The sequence below is a fragment of the Bos indicus x Bos taurus genome, chromosome 6 (assembly GCF_003369695.1).
Source record: "Bos indicus x Bos taurus breed Angus x Brahman F1 hybrid chromosome 6, Bos_hybrid_MaternalHap_v2.0, whole genome shotgun sequence".
NCBI classification, from domain to species: domain Eukaryota; kingdom Metazoa; phylum Chordata; class Mammalia; order Artiodactyla; family Bovidae; genus Bos; species Bos indicus x Bos taurus.
In genome coordinates this window covers 90,401,025-90,416,580 of record NC_040081.1, presented here as the reverse complement: position 1 = coordinate 90,416,580, position 15,556 = coordinate 90,401,025, and the positions used below count along the sequence as shown (strand labels likewise).

Here is a 15,556-nt window from a genome sequence, read left to right as displayed (position 1 = left end):
CCGTGTGACTCCATCTCGCCTGCCCACGCTGACCGCTTCATTCCTTCCTGTTCCCTTTGCTTCAGTCAAGCCAGCTCCTCACCATCCTCCCACGGTTCAGTGTCCACCCCCTCTACCACACAGGTCACATCCTGCCTCACCTGGGTCTACAGCTTTCTCACTCTTCCCCCAACAGCCCATGGAAATATCTCCTTCCCCTCACACATACTCAGTTGATCCAGTCTTCAAGGGTCATTTTCATCCTGCCTCGGCAACAGAATCTTTCCACTTGGATTTTTTTAAGACTCCTATTTCACTGGTGTTCAACACCATACAGGTGAGCACTTCATTGCTTTCTAACTATTTTTTCACTTGTTCATTTTAATTCTCCAACAAGATTGTCAGCTCCTTGAGGGCAGGGGGCACAGTTTATTTCCCTGAATCTGCCACCATGCCTAATATACTGTGGAACTAGGTTTTGAATCATTTCCTAATTGCAGTTGTTACAGGTAGGAGGACAATAGACCTCCTCAAAGCAGGAGGAGTTAATTGGCTACTCCATGTAGTCTAACCCTGGTAACATCTTTTATTCATTATCTTCAGGCCGTTATCACTTCAAGGACTGAGGGTGATGCAACATCCTTGTTTTTTTTCTTTTTTCTTTTTTGAGTGTGTGTTATACAGCTTTAATCTTGGTCACTGCAGCTTCTCAGCACAGTAAGAAATATTGCACATGATCAACATGTTTTGTTCTGGGGATGTATCCTTGTTTTATTGTGACAGGATGTTAACTTGGCCTCTCCAACGGATAAGAAGGAAACATTTAAATCATTTGTGGATATTCTAAACTGTTTTTAATTAAATATACAGGATACCTGGAATCATAGAATCTTAACAATGGAAAGGCACTTTGGAGACCAACCAGTGTCTAAACTTTTCCCACAGAATATAAAAATTCCTTCAGTACCGTTCTTAACAAGCCTCAGTTTTCCAAGATCTGACAAGAAAGTCACCAAGATCCTTCTGAAAACCCATTTTAGATAAATGTGAATTTCACTGTCAGTTTAACTTGTTTCCAAGTTTGTGAATATTGTGATTATCAATCACCACACCAGCTCTCATGAAGAGTGTATTAAGTCACCAAGTGCTAGAGGGAGCAGTGAATCCTGTTAGTGGAGGCATGGATAGTGCCCAGTGAGCCTCTGCAGGGCTTGGAAACCCTCTTAAAGAGGACGTTTCAAGCACTGTATAAGAGAGGATGTCAGGCCAGAATTTAACCCCTGTCTAGTTTCTCAAATGTTGTCACTCCTTACATTGCAGATGATTTTAAGTGCTGCCCAGTGGCGATCCCAAACAGCGTCTTAACTAGTCGTAAGACTCTTAGCTCCTTTCATGTAACTCCCCCGAAAAATCTAAATGTTCCATAATCTAAGTGTTTGACCCAGTTCCCTTGCATCTTACTGCTAAAGTGGTCAGTGTATCACTAATACCCAAAGACTACATGTTTTGACTAAGTTAGCTATGACATATATATTATCATTTATATATATACATATATGCTCTAAGCAAATATTAATTCAAAGCAGTATTGACATCTATACTCTGTACTTTGAAATATTTTCTTTGTTAAGACAATGCTATCAGCAGCTATACTCCATAAGAATTAATTTTAAAAAATTTTTAAAAAGACAATGCTATCAATAAATGGACCATTGATCAGAAAAAAGTCTTGATTTTTTTTTAATGTCATGAATATGTGCCTCAACTATTACATGTTTAACAGTAATTCTCATGTATCCTTATTCATTTGCTTTCATCTCAAACAAGGTGTAATTGAGATAAATACATGGAAGCTCTTTAAAGGGCTCTTTGGAGACTAAAAATAACTTCACAGAAAATTTGACAACATACCTTATAACAACACTGACTTACAAGAGTTATATGCAATGCAATTTATTTCCTAATCCTCAAGGGCAATACCATTCCAATAAGACATATATCCAAGGGACCATAAATGTCCCAACTCTTTTCCATACCCTAAAACTATATATGTTTAAATTTTATAAAGCCTCAAGAAGTTACAGAGACCCAGATATAGGATAAGTTATTCTAGAGTTCAGGAAACTTGGGCAGTGTGGAGTCTTTAGAAGTTGGGAGTGGATAGAGACTATCAGCTTTGTATATTTGAGGTCCACTTGATAGACCAAACAGGTATGATATTTGGGCAGCTAACAGCTGCTGATGGTGATATGACAAAGCCCTCAAAGGCTACTGTGAAAAGAGATAAGATTGTGGCTTCTGAGCTATCTGGGTTAAGATCAGAAGCCCACCATTTATTAAATGTATGACCATGGTTCAAGTGCACTTTTGACCTCCCTGTACACCAGGTTCCTCCTCCTGGTGTTTGAGTGTTTGAGAAACAGACCCAGCATAGATCTTGATGCATAGAAAGTCCCCACTGCCAGCCCCAACCTCCCCCCACCATTTACCTCTGCTCACTTTCTTCACAACAGAATGTGTTTCACATCTCATGCATGCAGAGAGATGTTTCCAGGACTGAAGAAACAGGTTGGAGAAATGAAACCAAAAGTCCAACTAACCAGTTTTCTTTATCTGTACTTTAATTCCATAGTCTGGGCCATCATTGTCTCCTTCATAGGCCACCTCAGTAGCGTCCTCTTTTCTCTTCTGCTTCTTTTTCTCAACTTTTCTCTTGATTCTTTACCATTCATGACAGCCAGAATGATCCTTTCAAAGCATAAGTCACAGAAGACCACCACCTTACTTAATACCCTGTCATTTCCCTTACTACCTACCCTTAGTGAAATGACATCCTCTCCCCAGGCTCTCTGTTGCAATGCTTTCTAAAGTGGGATGTGTGCATCCTATGGGGTAGATGTAATGAGAGTGTTTATAACATATTTCATCTGAAAAATAAGAAAGAACTGAAGGTGTACTATAAACCCGAAGTCAGCGATTGATACAGTCAGCTTCACTCAATGCGTTTGTCAGGTCACCCTGTGTCACATCCCGATTTCCTGTGGAAAAAATGAGACTTCCTCACCGGGGAGGGATGGACATGTGCCCTCTTTCAGTCAGTCACTTTCTGCAACAGTTGGTCACCACTTATGTGGGGACAGTCCTCTACGTTGTTATTGTTTGGTTGCTCAGTCATATCTGACTGGTGACCCCATGTACTGTAGCCTAACAGGCTCCTCTATCCTTGGGATTTCCGGGACATGAATACTGGAGTTGGTTTCCATTTTCTCCTCCAGGGGATAATATGGTCAATTTGTTTTTTGGGCTTTTTTTGCTGGTATAGAGAGGATGAAATTAGGTGAGAGGGAAAACAAGCAAGCTTCCTTGCTGCTGCTGCTGCTAAGTCACTTCAGTCATGTCCAACTCTGTGCGACCCCATAGATGGCAGGCCACCAGGCTCCACTGTCCCTGGGGAATCCCAGGCAAGAACACTGGAGTGGGTTGCCATTTCCTTCTCCAATGCATGAAAGTGAAAAGTGAAAGTGAAGTCACTCAGTCGTGTCTGACTCTTCGTGACCCCATGGACTGCAGCCCACCAGGCTCCTCCATCCCTGTCCATGGGATTTTCCAGGCGAGTACTGGAGTGGGTTGCCATTGCCTTTTCTGGCAAGCTTCCTTACAAGGAGTTAATGAGCTCCTAGGCAGTTACCCGGCTAAAAGATCACCTGAGGCATTTTGCACCAAGTTTCCAGGCTGGGGTTTGACCCTGTATTTTAGGGAGGTAAGTGAATCACAAATGAGTAATCAAGTCAAGATCTGTGAATGAGATTGTGAACTGAGACAAACTGGTAAAGGATTAGAGGGAAAGGTGTCAGATAATACTATACAAAATTTGTAATACTATAAAATTTGCTATATAATTTAAAAAATCTCATCCTTTAAATATGCTATTTCACTTTACTGCTTCAAGCAGACTGTTTTCATAAGGAATTTGTTTTACAAAAAAAAAAAGCAACAACAAAAAGGAAAATTTGCTGGTACTTCTATCTCCAGGGAATGAGGCCTTCTGTGTAGCGTGTGGGACCAAGTAGGCCCAACCACCTACCATCAGCTTCCCTTCACTGTCTGAGTAGACAACCTGAACTTCCTCCAGAAAAGGGAACTAGTATCACAATCTATTCATGTGAGAGGAGAAATGTCAAGGGAAATCATTAACAGGAAAAAACATGTTACTTAAAAAGAGAGATGCCAGCAATCACTTCTACCATATTAAAACCGTCAGAACATATCTCAAAGCAGATGTCTCTGGTATGGGGCTTTTGATTAGGGCAAGACTAGCTAGGGGTTTTTATGGAATGGAAGTTAAAGTGAAAGTCAGCTAAATTTCCCCCAAATAATAAGGAAACAGAAATTAACCTCTGACAGGCAGGGAGGGTGCTGGGAATCCTAGAACAGCAAAAAGAGAGGCCAAAGGAGATGGGAGTCAAAGCCTACTGTAAAAATAACAGCAGGGGGAATTCCTTGGCAGTCCAGTGGTTAAGATTTTGCTTTCCAATGCAGGGGGTGCGGATTCAATCCTTGGTTAGGGAGCCACGATCCCACATACCTTGCAGCCAAAACAAACAAACAAACATAAAGCAGAAGCAATATTGTAACAAATTCAATAAAGACTTTTAGGAAATCAGATCAGATCAGATCAGTCGCTCAGTCGTGTCCGACTCTATGCGACCCCATGAATCGCAGCACACCAGGCCTCCCTGTCCATCACCAAATCCCGGAGTTCACTGAGACTCACATCCATGGAGTCAGTGATGCCATCCAGCCATCTCATCCTCTGTTGTCCCCTTCTCCTCCTGCCCCCAATCCCTCCCAGCATCAGAGTCTTTTCCAATGAGTCAACTCTTCGCATGAGGTGGCCAAAGTATTGGAGTTTCAGCTTTAGCATCATTCCTTCCAAAGAAATCCCAGGGCTGATCTCCTTCAGAATGGACTGGTTGGATCTCCTTGCAGTCCAAGGGACTCTCAAGAGTCTTCTCCAACACCACAGTTCAAAAGCATCAGTTCTTCGGCACTCAGCCTTGTTCACAGTCCAACTCTCACATCCATACATGACCACAGGAAAAACCATAGCCTTGACTAGACGAACCTTTGTTGGCAAAGTAATGTCTCTGCTTTTGAATATGCTATCTAGGTTGGTCATAACTTTCCTTCCAAGGAGTAAGCGTCTTTTAATTTCATGGCTGCAGTCACCACGGTCCACTTCAAAAAAGAAAATCTTAAAAAAAAAAAAAAAAAGACAGCAGGTTGCAATAATAAAGGTATGGAGTATCAGTGAGAAATCTCCTATAGTGGGATAGTCAGCTTTAAACCACTGGTGTGTAACATTTAGTTTTAAATGCCAGCCTGCCTGGGACTCTAAAAATATTAAGAAAGATTTTAAACTTTTCATAATTGAGGGAACCAGGGCTTAGGTCACTTTATTTGGATATTGAAGGTAACTCCAGAAAAACAGATCTTTGGGGCCACTTGGGTTATATGGCAGCCTTGGAGATGTGCTGCTTGGGTTACCCTTCAACAGAGAACTTGTAGGACTTCCCTGGTGGCCCAAGGGTTAAGACTCCATGCTTCCAATGCAGGGGGCACAGGTTTGATCCCTGATTGGGGAACTACAATCCCACATGCTAAGCAGTACAGCCAAGGAAAAGAACCAACAACAATGAAGAACTTGCTATTTAGCCCCAGTAAGGGTGGTTAACTGACCACCTCCAGCTGCAGAACCATGGACTTACCCCAGATTTTGAGCTGAGACCATGCTCTCACTGGGTACCCTCCAGCCGATGACTGAGTATAGAAGAAATACTAGAACCCTATCATTTCCACCAGATGGGCAGCTTTCATCAGGAGCTCCCCACTGGATTGACTAAAACTTTGGCAGGTCTGCATCCTAGTCTGAGACAGTCTCTGCCCAATTCTGCTTCCTCCCACTTTTATTCTTACAAAGGTCACCAACAATACACCTCTTGCATATCTGATTCTGTCTCAGTGCCTGCCAGAGAACCCAAATGATGCAAGTTACATACACTTTTTAAAATTTGAATCAATAAGTATTAGCTGCTATTATCTTTATGAGTATCTCCTATATCCCCCAACACAGACTTTTGACACTGAGAGAAAACTTTCAGATGGAAGAACAACCAAGAGCCTCAAAATCAAGAGACTAGAAGAAATTTCTGGTCCTGCCACTCATGGACCGTGGAGCTAAGTCTCATGGCTGCTTCTTTAACTGCCAAAGCACAAGAGATTATAATCTCTAAGATTTCTCTAAGGGCTCCCCAAACACCAGGACTTCCCTGGTGGCTCAGACAGTAAAGAATCTGCTTACAATGCAGGAGAGCCAGGTTCGAGTTCTGGGTCAGGAAGATCCCCTGAAGAAGGAAATGGCAACCCACTCCAGTAGTCTTGCCTGGAGAATTCCATGGACAAAGGAACCTGGAAAGCTACAGTCCATACGGTCCATGGGGTCCCAAAGAGTCAGACATGACTGAGTGACTAACACACACCAAACACTATCCCTTTTTAGCTTTCTGCCTGGTACACCACAGTTTTTGCTTAATGGACACCTTAAACTGGTCACCTTTTACATTGATGCCCCCTGTACTGCTTTAAAAAATTTAGTTGTATTTTAAGATAAACTGCGGAAATAGTTTAGGACTGCTGAAATATGAGAAGCCCATTTCTCTAATCTTAGATAATTTTGATAACATGAGCTGGAAATTGGAAGACTTCAAAAAGTTTCATTCTTTCTTCTCCAGCAAGTCTGATGCCAAGTAATGTCCAGGTAGTTCTCACATTACTCCATCTTTCAACTTTAAAGTGGAATTTTCCAATTGTATGGTTATCCCTGTGGGTCCCCCAGGTTGGGGACAGACAAAAGAGGGACTGAGTCTATGAGGATATAATCAGGAGAACATTTCAGGGGAGTAGTGAAAAGTGTTCTCATCAATTTCATTTATTTCCACCCAAAAAAATAGAATCCTTGATGTTGTGGATGCTCAAGGACATCTCTCCACAACGGTTATATCATTTGGGTCATAGAGGAACATTTTTCTCCCTAAAAATTTATGGAAAGTTTTTAAAAAGCAAGCAAGCGTAATTTATAAGCAAAGAAAGAAATAGGGAATTTATATATATCACATGTTTTCTCTCCTTACTATAACTCATCTTCTGAAAAAGGACCCCAAAATCTTATACCTTGCTTAAGCACTTTAAAAATACTATCCACAGCCTACCCTATTTCCCATAAAATGAAAAAATTATGTAGTGGTAATAGGAGATTTGGAGACCCAAAAGGAAAAATTTCCTAATGGAGTCCAATAACTGTGAAAATCTGGATCATCCAAATTCAGTCAGATAAACAGTCTTACACAGACTAAATTAATCCAGCAGTAACAGTAGATTTTTACAGAATTAGGCAGTGAATAACATCAGGTTTAGCTGGCACACTCAAGAAATCTGGCAAAAGCATAAAAACAAATCTTTGTTTCAGTTACCCATAATGAGATTAGTTTATTTGTTATTTATTTGCTATTTTTAGTATTACATTTTTATACATTTATTTTTGACCGTGTGGCATGTAAGATCTTAGCTCACTGACCAATAATGGAACTTGGGTCCCCTTCAGTGGAAGTGCAGAATCTTAACCACTGGACCACATTAAAAGATGATACAATATGCAGTGGTCTATCTGCAAAGGAACTGGTTACTCTCTTCTCTATATGCAAAATCATTCACTCCAAGAAAGCTGAAATGTTACCTTGCTTTGAGGTTTTAGGTTTAACCACATAGAACATAAAAACCATTAGCTGGTTTCTGAGAAATACTTTGACTTTCTGAACTTGGCTACTGTGGTTTAAGACAAAAAAATTCAAGAAAGATGGTGGAACTAGTCCATGTTGAGCCTGGGATTGATAGATACGCCTGAAGGCCAACCCAACAAAGAGGAGAGGATAGATGGGATTGTGGATAAAACTCACAATAAAGCTGGAAAGAATTTGAGCAAACTCTGGGAGACAGTGGGAAACAGAAGCGCCTGGCATGCTGCAGTCCATGGGGTCACAAAAAGTCAAACACGACCTAGCGACTGAACAACAGCAACAACAAATCTGGAAAGAGAGGAGGGAAAAGGAAAATCAATAAAAAATTAAAAGAACTGATGAAAATAGGAAAAATAAAATTTCTTCCAATACCAGTTTCCTATTGTGTATAAAGTGAAAGTGAAATTGCCCAGTTGTGTCCGACTCTTTGCGACCCCATGGACTGTAAGCTACCAGGTTCCTCCATCCATAGGATTCTCCAGGCAAGAGTACTGGAGTGGGTTGCCAGTTATGTATTTAGTCAAATAGTATACTTTTATTGTTAAAAAGAAATGCAAGAGCTCCCTCCAGTGGCCAATCTAACAATTAAAAATATTTTAATTAGAAAAGGACTGACAGGCACCTACCTGGCTTTTCTGAACATAGTCACCATCACTGGTTTTTAATGAGAGAAACAATAAGTAGAATTTGCATGTTAGTCACTCACTGATTTTGAGGAAAACTTTGCTCAGTTCTTACGTTAATAAATCACACAAACAAAGAACTGGAAGACTGCTGCTAAGTCACTTCAATCGTGTCCGACTCTATGTGACCCCATAGACAGCAGCCCACCAGGCTTCTCCGTCCCTGGGATTCTCCAGGCAAGAACACTGGAGTGGGTTGCCATTTCCTTCTCCAACGCATGAAAGTGAAAAGTGAAAGTGACGTCGCTCAGTCATGTCCGACTCTGGCAACCCCATGGACTGTAGCCTACCAGGCTCCTCCGTCCATGGGATTTTCCAGGCAAGAGTACTGGAGTGGGGTACCATTGCACTGGAAGACTAGAAATGATTTATTCATTCCTTCAACAAATATTAGCTGATTACCTACTATGGCCCATGCATGGCTCCGAGTGTGGAGGACAGAGCAGTGAACAAGACAGGGTCCTTATTAAACTCATCTATGCAGAAAGCCAAAAAAAAAAAACAAACAATTAAGCTAGCGAATACATATTATGCCAGAGGCTTTTAAGGGTAAAAGAGGAAAATAAAGCAGGAGAAAGGAGTGTGGGGAGGGGAGGCAGGATGGGAGGTCAGGGAAAGCCTCCCTAAAAAGATGTCACTTGAGCAGAGAACTGAGGAAAATAAGGGAGCCAGACGTGTGGTGCTTACGAGAGGGCAAACAAGAAACGTGAAGCCCTGAGGCTGGACACCATGAAGGCAGCTACAAGGCCAGGGCAGAGTAGACAAAGAGGAGCATGATGGGGAGGGGAGCCCAGAAAGGTAAGGTGGGGTCAGGTTATACACCATCTTCTGTGTTCTTGAAGGACTTGCTTTAACTTTAAATCTGAGAGAGAAGGGGAGCTAGAAGAGTAACTGAATCTATTTAAGGATCCCTCTGGTCACCAACACAAGATACATGATACCAATACCAATACATGATAGTGAGGCAAGGGAAGAAGCAGAGAGACCGTGTAAAGGACAATTAATTACCAAATATGTTTCCAGAAGGAGGGCGAGACCAACTGTACACCCAGTGCTGCGGGTAAGACATTGGACGAAAACTGACCTTTGGACTTGCAACATGAAAGTGATCAGTGACCTTAATAAAAACAGTTTTGGTGGAATGGTGGAAACAAAAGACTAACTGGTATTTAAGTTAAATACAAACCTGTCATGGTCTAGCATTCCATTCTCAGGCACTCACCAAGAGAAAAGAAAACACATATCTATATAAAGAGCTGAACACAAATATTGATAACGCCAAACTGGACACAACCCAAATATTCAATAAACAAATTACAGATAAACAAATTACAGTATATCCATACCATGGAAGGCTACCTAAAAATAAAAGGGGTGAACTATTCATATACACAACATGGACACATTTTTAAATACTTAAAAGTGAAAGGAAGTCTGACACAAAAGAACAGATACTGTATGATTCCATTTGTATACAATTTCTGCAAGTGCAAACTTATTTATGGTGACAGAAAGCGGATGCGTGCTTGTCTGGGATGGTGCAGCAAAAGAAAACTTGGATAATGAATATCCTCATTATCCTGATTGTAATGATGGGTTCATGGGTGTAAACATATATCAAAACTTACCACATTGTATACTTTGTAGCCTGTTTCTTATACAATGAGGCTGTAACTAAAGGAAGGTCATGTTTATTTTGATGACTGAAGAAAGGCTTCATGAGGATGGACGACGTATTTGAGAGAAGTCTTGAAGGATGCATAGGGTTTTGATTTGAAAGGATACAGGACTTCCCAGGTGGCAGTAGTGGTAAAGAATCCGCCTGCCAATGCAAGGGGCACAGGTTCAATCCCTGGTCTGGGAAGATTCCACATGCCGTGGAGGAACTAAGCGTGCGTGCCACATCTATTGAGTCTGTGCTCTCGAGCCCAGTAGCTGCAACAACTGAAGTCCGCACGTCCTAGAGTCTGTGATCCTCAACAAGAGAAGCCACCTCATTGAGAAGCCCATGCACTGCAACAATGAGCAGCCCCTGCTCTCGGCAACTAGAGAAAACCTGAGCAAAGCAATCAAGACAAACTGTGTGACAGATTTTTTAAAAAAGCATTATACTGTTTGGAACTTTCCTAAGTAGGACTAATTCAGCTGGGAGGTGACCATTTTGCCCTCTCCCACCTCCCTCCTTCCTATTAATGTCCTTGTAATAGAGATTTAATGGCTCAAGAATGGTGCTCAAACTGCTGTCTGGACTATCGCCAAAAAGGCACCCCAAAAAGAGATATAAGTCAAAAGTGTGTTTCTTTTGGAAAAAAATTTAAAATAGCCCTCTAGTCTAGTCCCTCTAGTCCCAAATCAGGAAACGAGTACATCAAGGCTATATATTGTCACCCTGCTTATTTAACTTAGATGCAGAGTACATCATGAGAAATGCTGGGCTGGAAGAAGCACAAGCTGGAATCAAGAATGCCAGGAGAAATATCAATAACCTCAGATATGCAGATAATACCACCCTTATGGCAGAAAGTAAAGAGGAATTGAAGAGCCTCTTGATGAAAGTGAAAGGAGAGTGAAAAGTTGGCTTAAAACTCAACATTCAGAAAACTAAGATCATGGCATCTGGTCCCATCACTTCATGGCAAATAGATGGGGAAACAGTGGAAACAGTGAGAGACTTTGTTTTAGGGGGCTCCAAAATCACTGAAGATGGTGATTGCAGCCATGAAATTAAAAGACGCTTGCTCCTTGGAAGGAAAGTTATGACCAACCTAGACAGCATATTACAAAGCAGAGACATTACTTGGCCAACAAAGGTCCATCTAGTCAAAGCTATGGTTTTTCCAGTAGTCATGTATGGGTGTGAGAGTTGGACCATAAAGAAAGCTGAGCACCAAAGAACTGATGCTTTTGAACTGTGGTGTTGGAGAAGACTCTTGAGAGTCCCTTGGACTGCAAGGAGATCCAACCAGTCCATCCTAAAGGAAATCAGTCCTGAATATTCACTGGAAGGACTGATGTCGAAGCTGAAATTCCAATACTTTGGCCACCTAATGTGAAGAACTGACTTATTTGAAGAGACCCTGATGCTGGTAAAGATTGAAGGCAAGAGGAGAAGGGGACGACAGAGGATGAGATGGTTGGGTGGCATCACCGACTCAGTGGACATGGGTTTGAGTAAACTCTGGGAGTTGGTGATGGACAGGGAAGCCTGGTGTGTTGCAGTCCATGCAGTCACAAAGAGTTGGACACGACTGAGCAACTGAACTGAACTGAGTCTAGTCTCCTTCAAATAAGACATTTTTAAAGCCGGTTGAATCCACATATTATGATCCGTTTTATAATAGTCTCTTTTTACAAAGATATAAAGATTTTCTCTTCTAGAATAATTCACTTTAGGTTAAAAATCATTTGGGGATCATAAAAAATGGAACATTCCTTTGCCAATTCAAGATTAAGTTCAGAAGTGAATATGGAGTTTTTTCAGTGTTGATCTGGCTAATATATACTAAACATATGTACACTGTATTACTCTTAAATTACTTGTGTTTAAGCTATTATCTGGGGCTTTCCTGGTGGCTCAGCAGTAAAGAATCTGCCTGCAATGCAGGAGACACAGGAGACCTGGGTTTGATCCCTGGACCAGGAAGATCCCCTGGAGAAGGGCATAGCAACCCACTTCAAGATTCTTGCCTAAAGGATCCCATGGACAGTGGAGTCTGGCAGGCTACAGTCCATAGGGTTGAAAAGAGTCAGATACAACTGAAGCAACTTTGCAAGCAGCCAGTATTTAACATTTAAAAAATACATATTTAGTTAGCCATTCAAAATACATATTCAGACTTACCTGGTAGTCCAGTGGTAAAGAGTCCAATTTGCAAGGCAAAGGATGTGGGTTCAGATCCCTGGTTGGGTAATGAGATTCCACATGCCTCAAGGTGTAGACAAAAAAAGAAGAAGAAAATACATATTCAATTAAACACTCTCAGTCTTAGTCTTCTCATCTAACAACAATAACAACAAAAAGTCCAGCTTCAGGGTGTTTGGGGTAAAATGAGCAGACTCATGTGCCCTCCTGATGGGCATGTAAAGCCTTTCATCATCAGGACTGCATAACCTCACCTGACTCATTTTCCTCAGCTCCTTCCCTGCTGCACACCTCCTCCCAACCATGAGTCACATCCAGACTTCTGGTCATCCTTTAATTCCACCAGAGTTTTCCAAGCCGTCACACCTTTATACTGGTCATTTTCTTTATGTAGAAAATCATTCTTTCCCTTCTCCGAAAAAAAAAAAAAAAAACAACTCCTCATCATCAAAAATTTCAATCAAATAGTGTGAAACTAATTTCACAGCTGTCAGCCAGTTCAGTTGCTCAGTCATGTCCAACTCTTTGCGACCCCATGAATCACAACACGCCAGGCCTCCCTGTCCATCACTAACTCCCGGAGTTCACCCAAACTCAAGTCCATTGAGTCAGTGATGCCATCCAGCCATCTTATCCTCTGTCGTCCCCTTCTCCTCCCACCCCCAATCCCTCCCAGCATCAGAGTCTTTTCCAATGAGTTAACTCTTCGCATGAGGTGGCCAAAGTACTGGAGCTTCAGCTTTAGCATCATTCCTTCCGAAGAAATCCCAGGGCTGATCTCCTTCAGAATGCACTGGTTGAATCTCCTTGCAGTCCAAGGGACTCTCAAGAGTCTTCTCCAACACCACAGTTCAAAAGCATCAATTCTTCGGTGCTCAGCTTTCTTCACATCCAACTCTCACATCCATACATGACCACAGGAAAAACGATAGCCTTGACTAGACGGACCTTTGTTGGCAAAGTAATGTCTCTGCTTTTGAATATGCTATCTAGGTTGGTCATAACTTTCCTTCCAAGGAGTAAGTGTCTTTTAATTTCATGGCTGCAGTCACCATCTGCAGTGATTTTGGAGCCCAAAAAAATAAAGTCTGACACTGTTTCCACTGTTTCCCCATCTATTTCCCATGAAGTGATGGGACCAGATGCCATGATCTTCGTTTTCTGAATGTTGAGCTTTAAACCAACTTTTTCACTCTCCACTTTCACTTTCATCAAGAGCTTTTTAGTTCCTCTTCACTTTCTGCCATAAGGGTGGTGTCATCTGCATATCTGAGGTTAGTGATATTTTTCCCGGCAATCTTGATTCCAGCTTGTGCTTTTTCCAGCCCAGCGTTTCTCATGATGTACTCTGCATGTAAGTTAATTAAGCAGGGTGACAATAGACAGCCTTGACATACTCCATTTCCTATTTGGAACCAGTCTGTTGTTCCATGTCCAGTTCTAACTGTTGCTTCCTGAACTGCATATAGGTTTCTCAAGAGGCAGGTCAGGTGGTCTGGTATTCCCATCTCTTTCAGAATTTTCCACAGTTTATTGTGATCCACACAGTCAAAGGCTTTGGCATAGTCAAGAAAGCAGAAATAGATGTTTTTCTGGAACTCTCTTCCTTTTTCCATGATCCAGTGAAACATGCTAATTCTTCTGGGCTAGATTGTCTTCTCTATTGCTTCCATTGCTCTGTCATTCATTATAAGAATGTATTTTCCATTTTTCTCTCATTAGTCTCTGAATATCCTGAGGGTGAAATTTATTTATTTTTGTATTCAAAACACTTATTTTTGTATTCAAAACACTTACCCTAGGGAATTCCCTGTGGCCCAGTGGTTAGGACTCTTTCACCACTGGCCTGGGTTTGATCCCTGTTTGGGAAACTAAAATTCTGAAAGCCAAGAGGCATGTCCAAAAACAAAACAAAAACAGACAAACACTCACCCTAGTGCCTGATGTAGAATATGAATAGAAGCTGATGACATGGCCTAAGTGTTTAACTCATAAGTCACATTTTTGTGACTTAAATATTCATAGTACATAAGCTTTTAATTTTGATAGGAATTAAATTATTTCAATATATTTTGTTTTGAGAATGCTTTTTTCCCCTCGCTAATCCAACCAACCAAAAACAATGTTTTTAATTTAAATCTGTGAAAGGGCTTTAAAAAAAATTATTGTTTACATTTACTTCTTAATAATTTCACAAGTACCTGGTTCAATGATAGGTAGGATAGTCCTCCAAGTGTAGCTGAAAAACTGCAAGTGGTTTGCACAGAGTTCTTGAACTTGCTTGTGCCTAGATGTGATTACAGAGTTGTCTTGTTTTTTGGCTCATTCAGACATGGCCACAGATGACCTGGACTGAAGCTGGTGTTCTGTGAAACTGCTTATATTAAGCAGGGGAATACTACTGTCCAAATTTTGATGCCAGACTAGCTAATCAGCTGACAAGTATCAGGCTACATTTTTCTTTCTCATCTAGTTATGATCACGACTGCCTGGACTGAAATCCCAGCTTCCTCACCTGCTATGAACTTAGGCAGTCAACTTGTCCAAGCCTGTTTCTTCATCTGCAAAGTACGGGTAATTTTAGCACCTATTTTAGAGGGTTCTTCTCGGGATTCAATACAAGTGAAGTGCTTGGAACAGGGTGCGGGATTAATTTATTCTCCACATATTTATTTCTGTACACTTTGAAATTGTGGAAATGTACTCTCTTTGAATGAACAGAATCTGAATTTAAAACTCTTGGAGAACAGTACTTACAAAGGTTATAACAAGAGTGGTGTTTTAAATACAAATTCATTTTAAATCCATCAACATGACTATATTTTATCCACTCTTTTCCTGAGTCATGTTGAGTGCTTGTTAAGTCCCTTCAGCCCTGTCAGACTCTGCGGCCCTGTGTACTGTGGCCCTCCAGGCCTCTGTCCATGGGATTCTCCAGGCAAGAATACTGGAGGGTTGCCATTTCCTTCTCCAGGGGATCTTCTCAACCCAGGGATCCAACCTGCATCTCCTGTGTCTCCTGCATTGGCAGGCAAATTCTTTACCACTGTGCCACTTGGGTTGAAACAATTAAAAACAACACAAGAACGGGTATTTTAAATTATACAGAAAAACTAATTGATGCCCCTCATTGATCTTTTTCACCCTCTCTAAAATAGGATAGTGCTATCTACTGCCCA

At 41.3% G+C, this 15,556-nt stretch overlaps 1 long non-coding RNA gene across 1 annotated transcript; it reads right to left on the bottom strand.

The window, feature by feature from the left end:
• Positions 1 to 10,149: 10,149 nt before the first annotated feature.
• Positions 10,150 to 12,784, bottom strand: LOC113894733. The gene is made up of 3 exons (XR_003511647.1): positions 12,632 to 12,784; positions 12,357 to 12,441; positions 10,150 to 10,337 (listed from the first exon to the last, which is right to left on the bottom strand). It is a non-coding gene; the product is annotated as an uncharacterized LOC113894733 (long non-coding RNA).
• Between the last annotated feature and the right edge of the window lie 2,772 nt (positions 12,785 to 15,556).